This window comes from Moschus berezovskii, chromosome 5, assembly GCF_049115385.1.
Source record: "Moschus berezovskii isolate FMDL1 chromosome 5, NW_MosBer_1.0, whole genome shotgun sequence".
Taxonomy (NCBI): domain Eukaryota; kingdom Metazoa; phylum Chordata; class Mammalia; order Artiodactyla; family Moschidae; genus Moschus; species Moschus berezovskii.
The window spans coordinates 38,818,124-38,840,516 of record NC_142464.1 but is presented as its reverse complement, the minus strand read 5'-3'; the positions used below and the strand labels follow the sequence as shown (position 1 = coordinate 38,840,516).

The following is a 22,393-nucleotide window of genomic DNA, read 5'->3' as shown; positions in this document are numbered from 1 at the left end:
CTCTCTCCTTTGCTTGCAGATGGCCACCTTCTCACAGTGTCCTTAGGTGGTCTTTCCTTGTAGCGCATGTATCCCTGGTGTCTCTCTGTATAACATCCTCTACCCATAATTACACAGGTCTGATTAGATTAGGGACAACTCACGTGACCTCATTTAACTTTAATTACCTCTTTTGGAGGCTCTTTCTCCAAATACAGTCACATTCTGAAGTACTGGGGATTAGGGTTTCAATATATGAATTTCAGGGCAACATAACACTAATAAACATAAATAGTAGTTGATAATATCACTAAAAGAGAAGGAGATTGAGGTTATGTGGCTTTTATTTAAAGTTATTGTAGTTTAGTCTCTAAGCCTTGTCTGTCTCTTTGTGACCCCTTGAACTGCAGCATGCCAGGCTTCTCTGTCCATCACTGTCTCCCTGAGTTTGCTCAAATTCATGTGCATGGAGTCAGTAATGCCATCCAACCATCTGTTGCTGCTTTCTCATCCTGCCTGCAAACTTTCCCAGCATCAGGGTCTTTTCCTAAGAGTTGGCTGTTTGTATCAGGTGGCCAAAGTATTGGAGTTTCAGCTTCAGCATCAGTCCTTCCAATGAATATTCATGATTGACTTCCCTTAGGATTGACTGGCTTGATCTACTTGCCGTCCAAGGGACTCTCAATAGTCTTCTCCAACACCACAGTTCAAAAGCATCAATTCTTCAGTGCTCAGCCTTCTTTATAGTTCAACTCTCACATCCATACATGACTACTAGAAATACCATAGCTTTGACTATATGGACCTTTGTTGGCAAAGTGATATCTCTGCTTTTTAATGTATTGTCTAGATTTGTCATAGCTAGAAATATCAATAACCTCAGATATGCAGATGACACTACCCTTATGGCAGAAAGTGAAGAGGAACTAAAAAGCCTCTTGATGAAAGTGAAAGAGGAGAGTGAAAAGGTTGGCTTGAAGCTCAACATTCAGAAAACAAAGATCTTGGCATCTGGTCCCATCACTTCATGGGAAATAGATGGAAAAACAGTGGAAACAGTGTCAGACTTTATTTTTTTGGGCTCCAAAATCACTGCAGATGCTGATTGCAGCCATGAAATTAAAAGACGCTTACTCCTTGGAAGGGAAGTTATGACCAACCTTGATAGTATATTAAAAAGCAGAGACATTACTTTGCCAACCAAGGTCCGTCTAGTCAAGGCAATGGTTTTTCCCGTGGTCATGTATGGATGTGAGAGTTGGACTATGAAGAAGGCTGATCGCCGAAGAATCGATGCTTTTGAACTGTGGTGTTGGAGAAGACTCTTGAGAGTCCCTTATACTGCAAGGAGATCCAACCAGTCCATTTTAGAGGAGATCAATCCTGGATGTTCATTGGAGGGACTGATGCTAAAGCTGAAGCTGCAATACTTTGGCCACCTCATGCGACGAGTTGACTCACTGGAAAAGACTCTGATGCTGGGAAAGGTTGGGGGCGGGAGGAGAAGGGGACGACGGAGAATGAGATGGCTGGATGGCATCACCGACTCTGTGGACATGAGTTTGAGTGTACTCCGGGAGTTGGTGATGGACAGGGAAGCCTGGCGTGCTGTGATTCATGGGGTCGCGGAGAGTCGGACAAGACTGAGCGACTGATCTGATCTGATTCTTCCAAGGAGCAAGCAACTTTTAATCCTGAGAATGCAGTCACCATCCACATTGGTTTTGAAGCCCAAGAAAATGAAATCTGACCCTGTTTACACATTTTCCCTAGTTGCCATCAAGTGATAGAACCAGATGCCATGATCTTCATTTTTTGAATGTTGAGTTTCAAGCCAGCTTTTTCACTGTCCTCTTTCGCAATCATTAAGAGACTCTTTAGTTCCTTTTCACTTTCGGCCTATTAAAGTGGTATCATCTGCATATCTGAGGTTGTTGATGTTTGAAGTACCCAACACCAGATTCTTGCAAATTTTATATAAATTAGATCTACTCTATAGGTTTACCAATTTACAGAAAATACAGTGGGCAAAGGGACATGTTTAGTCATGAGGAAGGATTCATCACAATGCAGACCTTAGGAAACTACAGAAGATATAATTGTTTTTCTTTAATGCTTGGATTATAGGAAGATATGAAGGTAGACAATGGAGAATCCTTAAACAAAAAGACTCAAGAGACACATTCAGTTCATTTCAATTCAGTTCAGTCACTCAGAAGTGACTGACTCTTCGCAACCCCATGAATCACAGCACACCAGGCTTCCCTGTCCATCACCAATTCCTGGAGTTCACTCAAACTCATGTCCATTGAGTCGGTGATGCCATCCAGCCATCTCATTCTCTGTCATCCCCTTCTCCTCCTGCCCCCAATCCCTCCCAGCATCAGAGTCTTTTCCAGTGAGTCAACTCTTCGCATGAGGTGGCCAAAGTATTGGAGTTTCAGCTTTAACATCAGCCCTTCCAATGAACACCCAGGATTGATCTCCTTTAGAATGGACTGGTTGGATCTCCTTGCAGTCCAAGGGACTCTCAAGAGTCTTCTCCAACATCACAGTTCAAAAGAATCAATTCTTTGGCGATCAACCTTCTTCACAGTCCAACTCTCACATCCATACATGACCAGTGGAAAAAGCATAGCCTTGACTAGACTGACCTTGCTTGGCAAAGTAATGTCTCTGCTTTTTAATATGCTGTCTAGGTTGGTCATAACTTTCCTTCCAAGGAGTAAGCATCTTTTAATTTCATGGCTGCAATCAGCATCCGCAGTGATTTTGGAGCCCCCCAAAATAAAGTCTGACATTGTTTCCTCTGTTTCCCCATCTATTTCCCATGAAGTGATGGGACCAGATGCCATGATCTTTGTTTTCTGAATGTTGAGCTTCAAGCCAACCTTTTCACTCTCCTCTTTCACTTTCATCAAGAGGCTTTTTAGTTCCTCTTCACTTTCTGCCATAAGGGTGGTGTCATCTGCATATCTGAGGTGATTGATATTTCCCCCGACAATCTTGATTCCAGCCTGTGCTTCTTCCAGTCCAGCGTTCCTCATGATGTACTCTGCATACAAGTTAAATAAGCAGGGTGACAATATACAACCTTGACATACTCTTTTTCCTATTTGGAACCAGTCTGTTGTTCCATGTCCAGTTCTAACTGTTGTTTCCTGACCTGCATACAGGTTTCTCAAGTGGCAGGTCGGGTGGTCTGGTATTCCCATCTCTTTCAGAATGTTCCACAGTTTGTTGTGATCCACACAGTCAAAGGCTTTGGCATAGTCATTGAAACAGAAATAGATGTTTTTCTGGAACTCTTGCTTTTTCCATGATCCAGCAGATGTTGGCAATTTGATCTCTGGTTCTTCTTCCTTTTCTAAAACCAGCTTGAACATCTGGAATTTCACAGTTCACGTATTGCTGAAGCCTGGCTTGGAGAATTTTGAGCATGACTTTACTAGCGTGTGAGATGAGTGCAATTGTGCAGTAGTTTGAGCATTCTTTGGATTGCCTTTCTTTGGAATTGGGATGAAGACTGACCTTTTCCAGTCCTGCGGCCACTGCTGAGTTTTCCAAATTTGCTGGCACATTGAGTGCAGCACTTTCACAGCATCATCTTTCAGGATTTGAAATAGCTCAGCTGGAAACTATTGTGAAATATGGATCCTAATCTGAATTAGGGCAAGTGGAATACAAACATATTTGGTAATTTTAAGAAATTGTAAATTTTAAGGAGCATGATAATGACATCATGATTGTGTTTTTAAAAACCTCTTAATACTCAGAGATATTTACTGAGATAATTAGAAATAAAATTATATAATATCTGGCATTTATTCAAAATAAATTAAACAGGTATGGTGGCAAAAGGAATAGGAGTATTAATAAACAGCTTGGAAAATGCATTGATAATTGCTTAAGCAGAGTGATGAATATTTAGAGTCATGATTCAATTCTATGTATTTTTATAATATTTTTATATATTTCTATAATATTTTTAATAATAAAAATTTGAAAAGTTTTATTCTGTCATTTTTAATTTAGCAATTGATCACAAAGTGGTATTTGGTACATCTTTTTAGTTGTCTTTCCTATTATAATGATGCATTTTGATGAATCAATCTGTCTGTCTCCTGAGTTTTCCTTGTAAGTTTGATTATGTGCATTGGAGAGCTAGCTGAGGTTCGGAGAACAAGCTCTGGTTGGAGCAAGTGTTTCTGCTCTCCAAACAAACTACCTTATACAAGTGTTAAGCTTTGATGCTACCCTCATTAGCACAATATTTTAGTCACCTGTGGTAACCTGCCCAGATGTTTCTCTGATAATGTTCAGCTCAATAAATTTAGACTTCACACAGTGGTGCTTGTCATTTTATGCCTTCCTGTCCCAAATACATTTCAAAATATGTCCAATCCAGCTGTTAGCTTGACTGCATAAAATATTGTAATAACACTTTTGACGACTGGGATATTTGAAGTGTTTCAAGAATCTTTCTCCCGTGGGTTGGAAAACAGCTTTACCAGAACCAAAATTAATGTCAAAATTCATAGTTTCTATTTTACTTTCCACAGTAGCATTGTATTTAAAAAGGATTCTAAAAGAAAAAAAAAGTGATTTTCTGATCTTACATATTAAATGAACAAGAATATACTCTAAAACAAAATTATTCTGTCTCTACATTTTTACTACAGAATATGTAGTTTCAATGTTCAGGTCAAAATTATAAAATTTTAGTAATATTATAAGGTTTAACTTAATAAATTAAAGCTCAGAAAACTTTGTGATTAAGATTAGATGAAACAATGGATGTAAATGCGATGCTCATCAGTTTCAGATACACAGTAAGCCTCCATAAATGATAGATACAATGATGGTTATAAATGTTTGGGGTTTTTTTCAAAATTATATCTAGGAGAGAATTTTAAGCCTGACTATTTTATTTATACTATGTTTTGAAGACAATCTAATATGTTTAAATCCAGAGAGGATTTTTTTACTTTAACCTAATTAATACTTGTTTAAATTAAATTGAGATTTTAATAAACCCCCAAAATTGTTTTCACTCAAAGAAAAGTGGCTGACATCTCCAATTTCAGCAGAGAATTATACAGAAATACTAAGAATAATCATTGAGTCACTATTCCTTAAAAATAAACCTTTTAAAGCAACATCATATGAAGGAAAGTTCTTATATATCTTTCTATTAAGGACTCCATAATTGTTACTATAAGTTGATCAGATTCCTGCAGGTTCATTTACTCTGGATTTTATTACTTTAGTATAATAAAATTTTGTACATTTTACTATATGGTTCAAAAACTCACAAAGGCATGTGTTGGGATTCTGATACTAATTTTTACACGCACTTTTAATAAAGAGCTAGAGATATTTTTCAGAAAGGTATGTCTAGGAGAATAATCTCAGTTTTAGTCTGTCTATATTCCTTCCCCCGCCCCAAATTTTCTGATACTAAAAAGTGTTGTTATTCTTTGGCTTGAAGCCTTTATGTATCTGGTACTCCATTATGCTTTGACTTTGGAGAAAGGTTACAATTTGTTTTTTTCTGGGAGAATATGCCCCCAGCTGAAAATCATTTCCTTAGTTGAATAGAGCATCTCTTTGCAAAAATTTTCTCTGTTATCTCCTGAATAATTCCTACTATGTACAGAAGAGCGAGATTGATTAACAGTTTCATCCTCAGTAACTTGTGACCTTATTATTCATAGGGCACAAATGAAACATTGATTCTTTACATTAAGGAAAGATATATTAAATAATATAATAATCTTCACATAGAGTATACGGTAGGCAAACCTATGGAAAAATTATATTGTCATGAAAAGTTTTTCAGTGCACATAACATAAATAAACAATGTTCATTGAAAGTTTACTCTTTTTACTTGCCGTTATAAATAAGACAAATTATATATTTAAATATAAAAGGATTGAAGATCAACCAAAATGTTGACTGCATTGACACAGTGACAAATATACAGAATATAAAAGTTATTCAAAAATTTTTGAGTTACATGTGCTTTTTATTCACTCTGATTTTAGTTTCTATGTCTGACAGCAGTTAATTACACATAGCTTATCCTTTTCCTTCTTTTTTGGCTTTAAAAAGACATACCCAGATGCATTTCATATATACTTTTATATCTGCTATGCAGATCCTAAAATGTCAACATATCTAACCATCTGATTAGGTTTCAATGAACAAATATCAGACAGTACATGTATCACAACCTTTCAGTAAATAAAGAACAGTGATTTCAACTTCTTGTAAAAGAATGGTTTTTCCTAAGGAACGTCTGAATGTCCATTTAACTAAGGCTTCTTTGGCTAATTAAAACATACCAGAATTTTTCTAGCTTTTTCATTTGATTGAGAAGGTTGTTGATACTGATAAAATTTTCCTTTCAGGGGCTTTGCGTATAAAATTCCATTTGAATGACTGAAGATATGGTTGCAGATTCTGATACGGCTGCTTTAAAACATTGTCCAATTTAAATTGTTTGCATTACCTTGTCTAATTAACTATAAAATTATTTAACAGAAAAGATTAAGACTTCAAAAAATTTTCTCCTTAACTTGAAGTGACTTCTTATATTGCTCAAAATGATGGAATCCCAGAAATATGGGCTTATCCATGGTTGTGAATGGCTGTTCTTGTTTTAGTAAACATATTTAAGGGCTTCCTAGGAGCTCAGAGGTAAAGAATTTGCCTTCCAATGCAGGAGACATGAGTTGGATCTCAAGTTGGGAAGATCTCCTGGAGAAGAAAATGGCAACCCACTCCAGTATTCTTGCCTGGGAAATCCCATGGACAGAGGAGCCTGGAGGTCTACAGTCCATGAGGTCACAAAAGAATGGGACATGACTTAGTGACTAAACAACAACAGACATGTTTAAACAACAACAAAACCCCAAAACTATTTATATATGTACTTATGTATACACATATGAAAAGCCCAGAATGGCCCTTAGGCATATACGTGCTCAGTTGCTTCAGTTGTGTCTGACTCTTTGTGACCTATGGACTGTAGCCCACCAGGCTCCTCTGTCCATGGGATTCTCCAGGCAAGAATACTGAAGTGGGTTGTCATGCCCTTCTCCAGGTTAGGCATATATGAGTAAATGCAAATTGTAAATCCTGATTGAGTAATGACTGCGAAAAATTTCCCCAACATTTAGAAAAGTTCTTCCCTAATGCAGAAGAAATAATATACCATGGTATCAAATGTTCATTTCTGCTAAAGGAAGCAACTATAAAAATGTTTTATTTGTATAAAGTAACAAGTGCTACAGATGCAAAAATAAACAAAAACCCAACAACTTCCGCAATACTACTTCAAAATGAGTATATCAAACTTGATTTTCTTTCAGTTCAGTTCAGTTCAGTTCAGTCGCTCAGTCGTGTCCGACTCTCTGCGACCCCATGAATCACAGCACGCCAGGCCTCCCTGTCCATCACCAACTCCCGGAGTTCACTCGACTCATGTCCACAGAGTCAGTGATGCCATCCAGCCATCTCATTCTCTGTCATCCCCTTCTCCTCCCGCCCCCAATCTTTCCCAGCATCAGAGTCTTTTCCAGTGAGTCAACTCATCGCATGAGGTGGCCAAAGTATTGCAGTTTCAGCTTTAGCATCAGTCCTTCCAATGAACACCCAGGATTGATCTCCTTTAGAATGGACTGGTTGGATCTCCTTGCAGTACAAGGGATTCTCAAGATTCTTCTCCAGCACCACAGTTCAAAAGCATCAATTCCTCGGCGATCAGCCTTCTTCACAGTCCAACTCTCACATCCATACATGACCACTGGAAAAAGCATAGCCTTGACTAGACTGACCTTGGTTGGCAAAGTAATGTCTCTGCTTTTTAATATACTATCTAGGTTGGTCATAACTTTCCTTCCAAGGAGTAAGCGTCTTTTAATTTCATGGCTGCAATCAACATCTGCAGTGATTTTGGAGCCCCCAAAAATAAAGTCTGACACTGTCTCCACTGTTTTTCCATCTATTTGCCATGAAGTGATGGGACCAGATGCCATGATCTTTGTTTTCTGAATGTTGAGCTTCAAGCCAACCTTTTCACTCTCCTCTTTCACTTTCATCAAGAGGCTTTTGAGTTCCTCTTCACTTTCTGCCATAAGGGTGATGTCATCTGCATATCTGAGGTTATTGATATTTCTCCCAGCAATCTTGATTCCAGCTTGTGCTTCTTCCAGCCCAGCGTTCCTCATGATGTTCTCTGCATATCAGTTAAATAAGCAAGGTGACAATATACAGCCTTGACGTACTCCTTTTCCTATTTGGAACCAGTCTGTTGTTCCATGTACAGTTCTGACTGTTGCTTCCTGACCTGCATACAGGTTTCTCAAGAGGCAGGTCAGGTGGTCTGGTATTCCCATCTCTTTCAGAATTTTCCAGTTTATTGTGATCCACACAGTCAACAGCTTTGGCGTAGTCAATGAAGCAGAAATAGATGTTTTTCTAGAACTCTCTTGCTTTCACCATGATCCAGTGGATGTTGGCAATTTGATCTTGGTGCCTCTTCCTTTTCTAAAACCTGCTTGAACATCTAGGAGTTCACGGTTCACATGTTGCTGAAGCCTGGCTTGGAGAATTTTAAGCATGACTTTACTAGCGTGTGAGATGAGTGCAATTGTGCAGTAGTTTGAGCATTCTTTGGATTGCCTTTCTTTGGGATTGGAATGAAGACTGACCTTTTCCAGTCCTGTGGCCACTGCTGAGTTTTCCAAATTTGCTGGCATATTGAGTGCAGCACTTTCATAGCATCATCTTTCAAGATTTGAAATAGCTCAACTGGAATTCCATCATTTCCACTAGCTTTGTTCGTAGTGATGCTTTCTAAGGCCCACTTGATTTCACATTCCAAGATTTGCTTTAGAATGTAGTTATTTCTTTATCTCCTGGACAAAATGCTAAGTCAGTCTGTCTTCAAAGAAAAGCGATTACAATTCGTATTCGCCTCTTTTGCTGGCACCAATTCCGCCTCATCTGAATTTTTCCATTTCTTGAAAACCATTAAATTCTCCACTGCTGTTTGTGGCACCAATTGTTTATTCTGGATCAAGACCGCTGGTAAAACTTCTTGCTCAAGCAGGATCTCTTTTCTTCTATGATTTCCTATCACCAGGTTCACGATCAGATATTTTCTTTTTGTACTTCTTTACCAACTTTCTGAGAATGAAAAAATGCTTCAATTAACTCTGAACAATCTAAATTTTCTTCCAGCTCTAAGTATTGTCTGCATCTGTTAATCTCTTCCATTTCAGAAAGAGATTCACCTTCCCATTTACTACATGTCAGTCTAGTTCTTTTTCTATTACAAATTCTTCAGGTTCTGCCTCTTTGAATTTTTTACCCTGTTTGTTCTGCTTCTTTCTCTCTCTCTTTTTTTTTTTTTTTTTTTGGCATTATAGGTATGGTGCCTAGTGATCCCCTGAGGGCAGGGAGAGGGAACATTGTGGGAGAGGGCCATGACCAAAGTCTCCTCAGTGGAGGTTTCTCTTGCTTTGCCCATACATTTATTAAACCAAGTGCAATGTATTGAGGATAAAGAAACAAATATTTGGATTAAAGCCATTTATTGGCTATATATTGTATGTTAGTAATACAAAAGTGCTGTAGGTATTATAAGTAAAAAAGATGATTCTGCTGGGGGAAATAAGCAGGTCAGTGACTAAAAACTAGATTAATTAGCCCAGATAATAAATGCTACAGGAATGTTGTTTGAGACATGTGGCAAGAGCAAACTCATCATTATTTGGTAAGTGCTTTCTTGATTCTAACTTGAGGAAATTTAAAGCAATCAGTCAAGAATCTCCAAAACTAAGCAATAACAACAACAGCAAACACTTGATACTAAAATGAGGATTTATGAACTATGATCTGTACTGAACTGAATGATCATCCCCTCAGTTCACTTCAGTTCAGTCACTCAGTCGTGTCCAACTCTTTGTGACCCCATGAATCACAGCACACCAGGCCTCCCTGTCCATCACCAACTCCCGGAGTTCACTCAAACTCATGTCCATCGAGTCAGTGATGCCATCCAGCCATCTCATCCCCTATACCCCTGCAAAAAAAAAAATATGTCCATGAACTAACCCCTGAAACCTGTGAATGTGAGCTTATTTGGGAGAAAGGCTTTTGCACAAATAACTAATGTAAGGACTTCAAAATGAAGTCACCGTGGATTATCCAGGCAGACCATAAATATCCTTCGAAAGATGGTGGGAGATTTAAGACAGAAAAGGACAAAGACGGAGTGGCCATGTAAAGACCTTAGAAGCAGAGATTAGAATTTCTCAGCCACAAGCTGAGGACTGCCCGGAACCACCAGAAACTGGAAAAGGCAAAGAAAGATTCTCATCTAGACATTTTGGAGAAAACAGCGCCCTGACAACATCTTGATTTCAGATCTATTCTCTAAAACTGTGAGAGAATAAATTTATGCTGTTTAAACTGCTGAAATTGTGGTAATTTATTATGGCAGTTACAGAAAACAAATCATGGTCTAATTTGCCTTATTTTGCAAAGCATAGACAATTTTGAAAGTGTTTCAGTCACTACAAAGATGAAAATGCATGTAGAAGTGTCTATATGAATTACAGTAGGGAACATTTTCTTTTTTACATTTAAATATATCTTACTTTTATATACCACAGCACATCATAGTGTTTGGTTTTTTTCCCTCTCCCATGTCCATAGGTCTATACTCTATTTCTGTTTCTCCATTGCTGCCCTGCAAATAAATTCTTCAATACCATTTTTCTAGATTCCGTATATGTGGGCTCAGTTCAGTTCAGTTCAGTTCAGTCACTCAGTCGTGTCCGACTCTCCGCGACCCCATGAATCACAGCACGCCAGGCCTCCCTGTCCATCACCTACTCCCGGAGTACACTCAAACTCATGTCCACAGAGTCGGTGATGCCATCCAGCCATCTCATTTTCAGTCGTCCCCTTCTCCTCCCACCCCCAACTGTGGGTTAGAATATGAAATTTATCTTTCTCTTTCTTACTTACTTGACTCTGTGTAATAGGTTCTAGGTTCATCCACCTCATTAGAACTGACTCAAATGTGTTCCATTTTATGGCTGAGTAATATTCCATTGGGTATATGTACCACTACTTCTTTATCCATTCATTTATTGGTGAACATCTAGTTTGCCTCCATGTTCTACCTATTGTAAATAGTTCTGCAATGAACAACGGGATATATATGTCTTTTCAATTTTGGTTTCCTCAGGGTATATGCCTAGGAGTGGGATTGCTGTGCCACATGGTGGTTTTATTCCTAGTTTTTTAAGGAATCTCCATACCATCTTTCCTGGTGGTTGTATCGATTTACATTCCCACTAACAGTGCAAGAGTATTCCCTTTTCTCCACACCCTCTCCAGCATTTATTGTTTGTAGATGGCCTGCAAATGTAGATGGCCTTTTTGATGATGGCCATTCTGACCAGTGTGAGGTCAATCTCATTGTATTTCTCTAATAATGAGCGATGTTGAGCATCTTTTCATGTGTTTGTTAGCCATCTGTGTGTCTTCTCTGGAGAAATGTCTGTTTAGGTCTTTTCCCCACTTTTTGATTGGGTTGTTTGTTTTTCTGGCATTGAGTTGTATGAGTTGCTTGTATATTTTGGAAATTAATCCTTTGTCAGTTGTTTCATGCTATTATTTTCTCCCATTCTGAGGGTTGTCTTTTCACCTTGCTTATAGTTTCCTTTGCTGTGCAAAAGCTTTTAAGTTTAATCAGGTCCCATTTGTTTCGGTTCAGTTCAGTTCAGTCACTCAGTCATGTCCAAATCTTTGAGACCCCATGAATCACAGCACGCCAGGCCTCCCTGTCCATCACCAACTCCCGGAGTTCACTCAAACTCATGTCCATTGAGTCGGTGATGCCATCCAGCCATCTCATTCTCTGTTGTCCCCTTCTTCTCCCACCCCCAATCCCTCCCAGCATCAGAGTCTTTTCCAGTGAGTCAGCTCATCGCATGAGGTGGCCAAAGTATTGGAGTTTCAGCTTTAGCATCATTCCTTCCAATGAACACCCAGGATTGATCTCCTTTTTTGTTTATCTTTCCATTACTCTAGGACATGTGTCATAGAGAATCTTGCTTTATGTCATCAAGTGTTCTGCCTATGTTTTCCTCTAAGAATTTTATAGTTTCTGGTCTTACATCTAGGTCTTTAATCCATTTTGAGTTTATCTTTGTGTACAGTGTTAGTAAGTGTTCTAATTTCATTCTTTTACATGTAGCCATCAAGTTCTCCCAGCACCATTTATTAAAGAGGCTGTCTTTGCCCCATTGTATATTGTCTCCTTTGTCAAAAATACGATTCCCATAGGTGCATGGGATTATTTCTGGACTTTCTATCTTGTTCCATTGGTCTATATTTCTATTTTTGTGGCAGTACCATACTGTCTTGATGACTATAGCTTTGTAGTATAATCTAAAGTCAGGAAGGTTGATTCCTCCAATTCCATTTTTCTTTCTCAAGACTACTTTGGCTATTCAGAGTCTTTTTCGTTTCCATATGAATTATGAAATTTTTTGTTCTAGTTCTCTGAAAAATGTTATTGGAATTTGAAAGAGATCGCATTGAATCTGTACATTGCACATGATAATACAGTCATTTTCACAGCATTGATTCTTTCTACCCAGGAACATGGAATGTTTATATCGTCTTTGATTTCTTTCATTACTGTCTTATAATTTTCTGGGTACAGTTCTTTTGTCTCCTTCAGTTCAGTTCAGTTCAGTTCAGTCGCTCAGTCGTGTCCGACTCTCCGCGACCCCATGAATCACAGCACGCCGCCAGGCCTCCCTGTCCATCACCAACTCCCGGAGTACACTCAAACTCATGTCCACAGAGTCGGTGATGCCATCCAGCCATCTCATTCTCTGTCGTCCCCTTCTCCTCCCGCCCCCAACCTTTCCCAGCATCAGAGTCTTTTCCAGTGAGTCAACTCGTCGCATGAAGTGGCCAAAGTATTGGAGTTTCAGCTTTAGCATCAGTCCCTCCAATGAACATCCAGGATTGATCTCCTTTAGAATAGGTTTATTCCTAGAGATTTAATTCTTTTTGTTGCAATGGTGATTGGGATTGAATCCTTAATTTCTCTTTCTTATTATTCATTGTAGTATATCGAAATGCAACTGATTTCTGTGTACTGATTTTGAATCCTGAAACTTTGCTAAATTCACTGATTACCTCTAGCAACTTTGTGATACTATCTTTAGGTCTTTCTATGTACAGTTTCATGTCATCTGCAAACAGTCAGAGCTTACTTCATCTTTTCTGATCTGGGTTCTTTATTTCTTTTTCTTCTCTGATTGCTGTAGCTAGGACTTCCAGATCTATGTTGAATAATAGTGGGGAAAGTGGACACCCTTGTCTTGTTCCTGATCTTTGGGGGAATGCTTTCAGTTTTTCACCATTGAGAATAATGGTGTACTCTTATCATATATGGCCTTTACTATGTTGAGGTAGGTTCCTTCTATGCCCATTTTTTGAAGAGTTTTCATCATAAATGGGTGCTGAATTTTGTCAAAGGCTTTTTCTGCATCTATTGAGATAATCATGTTTTTTATCTTTCAGTTTGTTAATATGGTGCATCACATTGATTGATTTGTGTATACTGAAGAATCCTTGCATTCCAGGAATAAACCCAACTTGATCATGGTGTATGAGCTTTCTGATGTGTTGCTGAATTCTGTTTAGTAAAATTTTGTTGAGGACTTTTGTATCTATGTTCATCAGTGATATTGGCCTGTGGTTTTCTTTTTTGTGTGTTGTTGTTTTTTTTCTGGTTTTGGTATTAGGGGGATAGTGGCCTCGTAGAATGAATTTGGAAGTGTTCCTTCCTCTGCAATTTTTGAGAGTTTTAAAAGGATAGGCATTAGCTCCTCTCTAAATGTTTGACAGAATTCTCCTGTGAAGCTATCTAGCCCTGGGGTTTTGTGTTTTGGGAGATTTTTGATCACAGCTTCAATTTCAGTGTTTGCAATTCAGTTGTTCATAATTTCTATTTCTTCCTGGTTCAGTCTTGGAAGATTGAACTTTCCTAAGAATCTGTCCATTTCTTCCACAATATCCATTTTATTGCCATATAGTGGTTCATAATAGTCTCTTGTAATCCTTTGTATTTCTGCACTGTCTACTGTAACCTCTCCTTTTCCATTTCTCATTTTGTTGATTAGATTCTTCTCTCTTTTTTTCTTGATGAGTCTGGCTAAAGGTTTGCCAATTTTATTTTCTCAAAGAACCAACTTTTAGTTTCATTAATCTTTACTATTGTTTCTTTCATTTCTTTTTCATTTATTTCTGCTCTGATCTTTATGATTTCTTTCCTTCTACTAATTTTGGGTTTTTGCTTTTCTTTTTCCAGTTATTCTGGGTGTAAAGTTAGGTTGTCTATTCAATGCTTTTCTTGTTCCTTGAGGTAGAATTGTATTGTTATTAACTTCCCTCTTAGCACTGCTTTTGCTGCATCCCATAGGTTTTGAGATGTCATGTTTTCAAGAAATTTTTTTGATTTCCCTTTTGATTTCTTCAGTAACCTGTTGGTTATTAAGAAACGTGTTGTTTAATCTCCATGTGTTTGTGTTTCTTACAGTTTATTTTTTTCTTGTAATTGATATCTAGTCTCATGGCATTGTGGTCAGAGAAGATGCTTGATACGATTTTAATTTTCTTAAATTTACTGAGATTTGATTTGTGACCCAAGATGTAGTCTGTCCTGGAGAATGTTCCATGTGCACTTGAAAAGAAGGTGTATTCTGCATTTGGATTGAATGTCCTGAAGATATCAATGAGATCCATATCAGCTAAAGTATCATTTTAGATTTGTGTTTCCTTATTAATTTTCTGTTTTGATGATCTGTCGATTGATGTGAGTGGGGGGTTAAAGTCTCCTACTATCATTGTGTTACTCTAGAGTTCTCCTTTTATGTCTGTTAGTGTTTGTCTTATGTATTGAGGTGTTCCTATATTGGGTGCATAGATATTTACAATTGTTTTGCCTTTCTCTTGGATTGATCCCTTGATTATTACGTAGTGTCCTTCCTTATCTCTTGTAATCTTTATTTTAAGGTCTATTTTGTCTGATATGAGGATTGCTACTTCAGCTTTCTTTTGCTTCCCATTTGCATGAATATATTTTTCCATCCTTTCACTTTCAGTCTATATGTGTCTGAAGTGGGTTTACTTGCAGACAGCATATATGGATCTTGTTTTTGTTTTTGTTTTTTTATCCATTCAGCCAGTCTGTATCTTTTAGTTGGAGCATTTAATCCAATTACATTTAAAGTAATTATTGATATATATGTTCCTATTGCCATTTTCTTGTTTGGGTTGATTTTGTAGATCTTTTCTTCTTCTCTTATATTTCTTGACTAAATAATTTCGTTTAATATTTGCTGTTTAGCTGATTTGGTGGTACTGAATTCTCTTAATTTTGCTTGTCTGAAAAGCTTTTTATTTCTCCATCAATTTTGAATGAGATCTTTGCTGGGTACTATAATCTTGATTGTAGATTTTTCCCTTTCAGTACTTGAAATATATCCTGCCATTTCCTTCTGGCATGCAGAGTTTCTGTTGAAAGATCAGCTATTAAATGTATGGGGTTTCCCTTGTATGTTTGTTCCCTTGTATGTTACTTGTTGCTTTTCCTTTGCTGCTTTTAAATTTTTTTCTTTGTGTTTAATCTTTGTTAGTTTGATTAGTGTGTGTCTTGACATGTTTCTCCTTGGGTTTATCTTCTATGGGACTCGTTATGCCTCTTGGACTTGATTGACTATTTCCTTTTTCATGTTGGGGAAATTTTCAACTATAATCTCTTCAAAATTTTTCTCATACCCCTTTTTTTTCTCTTCTTCTTCTGGGACCCCTATAATTTGAATGTTGGTGTGTTTCATATTGTCCTAGAGGTCTCTGAGACTGTCCTCAGTTCTTTCCATTCTTTTTACTTTATTCTGCTCTTCAGAAGTTATTTCCACCATTTTATCTTCCAGCTCACTGATTCGTTTTTCTGCTTCTGATATTCTGCTATTGATTTCTTCTAGGGTATTTTAATTTCAGTAATAATGTTGTTTGTCTCTGTATGTTTATTCTTTAATTCTTCTAGGTCTTTGTTGATTGATTCTTGCATTTTCTCCATTATGTTTTCAAGGTTTTTGATCATCTTTACTATCATTATTCTGAATTCTTTTTCAGGTAGTTTGCCTATGTCCTCTTGATTTATTTGGACTTCTGTGTTTCTGGTTTGTTACTTCATTTGTGTAGTATTTCTTTGCATTTTCTTTTTTTTTTAAACTTATTGTGTTTCAGGTCTCATTTTCCTAGGCTTCAAGGTTGAATTTTTTTTATTCCTTTTAGTTTCTGCCCTCCTAAGCTTGGTCCAGTGGTTTGTGAAAGCTTCTCATAAGGAGAGATTTGTGCTGAGTTTGTTGTTTGTTTGTTTTTCCTCTGATGGGCAAGACTGGGGTAGTAATCCTGTCTGCTGATAATTAGGTTTGTATTTTTGTTTTGTTTGTTTAGATGAGGTGTACAAGGTGCTACTGGTGGTTGGGTGATGCCAGGTCTCTGGTGGTTGGGTGATGCCAGGTCTTGTATTCAAGTGGTTTCCTTTGTATGAGTTCTCACTATTTGATATTCACTAGGGTCACCCTTATTGCAGAGAGTGAAGAGGAACTCAAAAGCCTCTTGATGAAAGTGAAAGAGGAGAGTGAAAAAATTAGCTTAAAGCTCAACATTCAGAAAACTAAGATCATGGCATCTGGTCCCATCACTTCATGGCAAATAGATGGGAAAACAGTGGAAACAGTGTCAGACTTTATTTTTCTGGGCTCCAAAATCACTGCGGATGCTGATTGCAGTCATGAAATTAAAAGATGCTTACTCCTTGGAAGGAAAGTTATGACAAACCTAGATAGCATATTAAAAAGCAGAGACATTACTTTGCCAACAAAGGTCTGTCTAGTCCAGGCTATGGCTTTTCCAGTGGTCATGTATGGATGTGAGAGTTGGACTGTGAAGAAAGCTGATTGCCGAAGAATTGATGCCTTTGAACTGTGGTATTAGAGAAGACTCTTGAGAGTCCCTTGGACTGCAAGGAAATCCAACCAGTCCATCCTAAAGGAGATCAGTCTTGGGTGTTCATTGGAAGGACTGATGCTGAGGCTGAAACTCCAATACTTTGACCACCTCATGCGAGCAGTTGACTCATTGGAAAAGACCCTGATGCTGGGCGGGATTGGGGGCAGGAGGAGAAAGGGACGACAGAGCATGAGATGGCTGGATGGCATCACTGACTCGATGGACATGAGTCTGAGTGAACTCTGGGAGTTGGTGATGGACAGGGAGGCCTGGTGTGCTGCGATTCATGGAATCGCAAAGAGTAGGACAAGATTGAGTGACTGAATTGAACTGAACTGAACTGAGGGTTAGTTCTCTGGTAGTCTAGGGTCTAGAGTCTTGGGTCAGTGCTCCCATTCCGAAGGCTCTGGGCTTGAATTCTTGTCAGGAACAGTTTCCACAAATGATTTGTTATGACATTAAATGAGATTAAAACAAATACCCAAAAATGAGAAACCAAATAGGAATCACAGACATTTGGAAGTTACAAAATCAGTCAAATAATAATTAAAATAATAGTATAAACACATGTACATACGTACCCATAAGCAAAGTCAAAACAGTCCAACAAATATTAAGTACAGTAGATTGAAGTGGGAACAGAGGGAATCAAAAATTATATTACCAGTTAAGAACAAAACTAACTAAAGCACAAACTGGAAAACAAAACTAACGGAAGGTGCCTAGTGAGGAATAAAGCAATGAAAGCAAAACTAACAAATATGTTGAGACGAAATGAAATAAAGAATAGACATGCAAAGTTAAATAGAGATAGATGAAGATGATTTATATTCATTAAAGATTAACTTCAAAGGGAGAAGAACAGTAGGAAAAGCATAGACAGGAGTAAATGTAGAAAAAAATATACTAGGTTTTAAAAAATCAAAAAGTAAAATTATAAAAAAGAGGAAAGAAAAAAAGGAAAGCTCCACAGAACTGCAAAAGTCCAACGTAGAGGCAGAGGTTTATAGCAATAATAAAAAGTGTGACTAATATACACATATACATATATACCCATAAGCAAAATCAAAATAGTACAACAAAAATAAAGTACCTCACCTCCCTGGTATGCCCTCCAACACTGTGCTGGTCTCCGGACCCGCTGTGGATGTAGCTCAGATTCTAAACTGGTCCTACTTCTGTGTGTTCTTGCCTCCAATGTCCACAGCTAGCAGACTGTGTTTTATTTTGTGGGAGATCTCAGTTTCCTTTTATATTTTCCACAGACACACAGTCTGCCTTGTTGATTTAATCTGCATTTTTTATGGCTGGTGGGAAGCTTTTGTGTCTTTCCTTAGCCACACTGCCCCTGGGTTTTGATTGTGGTTTCATTTCCACCTCTGCATGTGGGTTGTCCTCTGGGGTTTGCTCCTGAGGCTGCCCTGGAGGACTTGGGTCTGTCCCTGTGAGGGCCAGGTGTGGAGGTGGTGCAACTGCTTGGGTCTCAGGGGTTCTGGCAGCACCACATAATCAGGGGAGTTTCTGGCTAGGGCAGCAGGACATATAGTGCTCTAGAAGGGTATGGCAACCAGTATTGGCCAATACCCTCCAGTATTCTTGCCTGAATTCCAGCTGAGCTATTTTAAATCCTAAAAGGCAATGCTTTTAAAGTGCTGCACTCAATATACTAGCAAATTTGGAAAACTCAGCAGTGGCCACAGGACTGGAAACAGTCAGTTTTCATTCCAATTCAAAAGAAAGGCAATGCCAAAGAATGCTCAGACTACCACACAATTGGACTCATCTCACATGCTAGTAAAGTAATACTCAAAATTCTCCAAGCCGGCTTCAGCAATACATAGACTATGAACTTTCAGATGTTCAAGCTGGATTTAGAAAAGGCAGAGGCACCAGAGATCAAATTGCCAACATATGCTGGATCATAAAAAAAGCAAGAGAGTTCCAGAAAAACATCTACTTCTGGTTTATTGACCATGCCAAAGCCTTTGACTGTGTGGATTACAACAAACTGTGAAAAATTCAAGAGATGGGAATATAGGACCACCTGATTTGCCTCCTGAGGAATTAGTATGCAGGTCAAGAAGCAACAGTTAGAACTGGACATGGAACAGCAGACTGGTTCCAAATAGGAAAAGGAGTACGTCAAGGCTGTATATTGTCACCCTGCTTGTTTAACTTATATGCAGAGTACATAATAAGAAATGCTGGACTGGATGAACCATAGCTGGAATCAAGATTGCTGGGAGTTTTATAAATAACCTCAGATATTCAGATGACACCACCCTTATGGCAGAAAGTGAAGAAGAACTAAAGAGCCTATTGATGAAAGTGAAAGAGGAGAATGAAAAAGTTGGCTTAAACCTCAACATTCAGAAAGCTGAGATCATGCATTCTGGTCCCATCTCTTCATGGCAAATAGATGAAGAAACAATGGAAACAGTGACAGACTTTATTTGGGGGGCTCCAAAATCACTGCAGATGGTGATGCAGCCATGAAATTAAAAGACATTTGCTCCTTGGAAGAAAAGCTGTGACCAACCTAGACAGCTTATTAAAAAGCAGAGACATTACTTTATATACAAAGATCGGTCTATTCAAAGCTATGGTTTTTTCCAATAGTCATGTATGGATGTGAGAGTTGGACTACGAAGAATGCTGAGCACCGAAGAATTGATGCTTTTGAACTGTGCTGTTGAAGGAGACTCTTGAGAATCCCTTGGACTGCAAAGAGATCCAACCAGTCCATCCTAAAGAAAATCAGTCCTGAATATTCATTGGAAGGGCTGATGCTGAAGCTGAAACCGAGACTTTGACCATCTGATGCAAAGAACTTACTCACTTGAAAAGACCCTGATGCTAGGAAAGATTGAAGGTGGGAGGAGAAGGAGACGGCAGAGGATGAGATGGTTGGATGACATCACTTACTCTGTGGACATGAGTTTGAATAAGCTCCAGGAATTGGTGATGAATAGGGAAGCCTGGTGTAATGCAGTCCATGGGGTTGCAAAGAGTCAGACATAACTGAGCAATTGAACTGAACTGAACTGATTCTTGCCTAGAGAACTCTCCTGACAGAGAAGCTTGGCAGGCCACAGTCTACAGGGTCACAGAGGTGGACACGATTGAAGTAACCCTGTATGCATACATGCAAGACATTTTTTTCCTGTGGCAGCTCTGCCCTAGTGAGAGTTGAGTGTGAAGGTGACACAGCTTCTTGTCTTACGGATACCCTGGTAGCACTAATTGTGCAGGGACATATAACATGTAACCACAGCAGGAGTTGTGGCCCTATCAGAGTCTTTTTTCGAGCCTCTTGTAGCTGGTGATCTGAAGGCCTCTTTGCCCAGTCTTTCTCCATAGCTCCGCCCATTCAGGCACTTAGAGGGCTCCCTTGCCTGGGGTCCTTTTCTGTTGTTCAGTGAGTCAGACACATAGAGGGCCTCCCTGGCTGGGGACCTACTCTATAGATCGACACATCAGGCACTTAACGGGTCACCCTGGGAAGGATCCTACTCTGTAGTTCAGTGTGTCAGACATTTGATGGGCCAGCCTCTCGACTGTTCAGCTGCTAATGCTGGCAGGTGAGGAGAGAGAGGCTGTGATGATGGCTCCATCCCCTACTCATGACTCGGTAGTATCACCTTCCATGGCTGCCTGGCTTTCCTCCACAGGCATTTCCCACCACAGTCTCCTCCCTCACATCCCCTTGATTGGTCTCTCCACAATCAACAGCAACCCTTGCCGTGGGGTTGCCCCACAATCCCTAAACTCCAGCTCCCAGCTGCTGTGTCTTCCAGGGAACCTGCATCCCTGTCCGGGGTATGTGTGGCTTCAGCCAGGACTGTCTGATTCTCATTCCATTTAGGCTGCCACAGATCACCTGTTTCACTCTCAGCCTTAAATATTTCTCCACTGACTTAGACAATTGCCCTGATGTGGGGATCAGACACCTGCTTCAGTTCCGCTGAAGGCAGGTCCAATTCTACTAACATTCCTGTTTTTCCCCCTAGTTCATCCATCCTACCAAGTTTTGTGTGGTTTATATAGTCTTTTCCACTGGTCAGGTACTCCTCTCCCCTCTCAGATGGTTTTCTCCATGCCCATCTGTGTCTGAAGGTGTATTCCTGGTGTATCGGTGGAGAGAGATATACTCCATGTTCACCTATTCCTCCACCATCTTTTTCTCTCTCTATTTTTTAAAGCTTTATAATATAAAGGAAGGTATTGGGGAAAGAAAAAAAAATTCCTTACACATGTACATATATTCAAAGATGATGTGTTATATATTTCCTTGTATCTCATAATACCAGCACAGCAAGTTTTTAATAAATAAGCATCTTCTTGATTATAAATGTTGAGTGACAGCGAATAATGTGTTTAGACTATGTACAGTGTTGTATTAGAGTCCACTAGATTGTCCATTGCTAAAATCTCTTGCAGATTATTGTGATTAGTTAATCCTAACCTTTTCCAAATACCCCTGCATTTTCTCATGCTTATAGTGTATATGCAATTATAGGTAATAATTGCCAGTGGAAGTATATGGGGGGAATCCTATTTGGAAAAGAGCAATTAGAAAAACACATAAATCCATAAAGTAGTATCAACTCTTTTTTGAAGTATACTAGCATTTTAAAACATGCCTGATTTATGGAAGTTTCAATTGCTTGAATGTTTGTAATATTTTACAATGAAATAAAAATTTTATTCAAAGCTAGTTAAGAATGCTTAGAGGCATAGTCAATCATTTGATGATTCACAGCTACTCAGGAAATTCAGGCACTCCACCCTCATTTTGCACATAAGCACAGATCTGATTAAGTGGGAGCTGGAGAGGAAGAATTACACGGTGACCTGGACAAAAGTGTCATGTCAGCATTAGCATCAGATAAACTGATTGAAAGGGCTGATTGTACTGCTTATAGTCAGAGTTATTTTGGAAATTTTGAATGAGAAATCCTATCTTGTCCATCACAGGAATGACACTTCATATATATCCAGTCATATTAAACAATTGTAGAATCACAAAGCTAGACAGGATTTTATGAGATTAGCTGATCTATTCCTCAACTTGAGATAAAATTTGAGTGCTGCAAAATCCTTGAGGCACTGAAATTTAATTTATTCTTTGAGAAAAATAAGACCCATTCATGCATTCAACAAATATTTGTTTTGTGTGAACCATACGGGTGCTTAATTTGCATCAACAAATAAACCTGGCTAAGAACTTTGCCTTTGTGAGGCTTTCAGTTTAATAGGGGGATGTAAATGATTCCATGAGTTTCCCCTTTG

General features: G+C 38.7%; 1 protein-coding gene and 1 pseudogene across 3 annotated transcripts in view; one reads left to right on the top strand and one right to left on the bottom strand.

Annotated features, from left to right (window-relative positions):
• GRID2 (glutamate ionotropic receptor delta type subunit 2) overlaps positions 1-22,393 on the top strand; it is a 1,729,520-nt gene that overhangs the window by 1,242,693 nt on the left and 464,434 nt on the right. The window lies entirely within an intron of this gene.
• Positions 8,917-20,459, bottom strand: LOC148777820 (chromobox protein homolog 3-like; annotated as a pseudogene).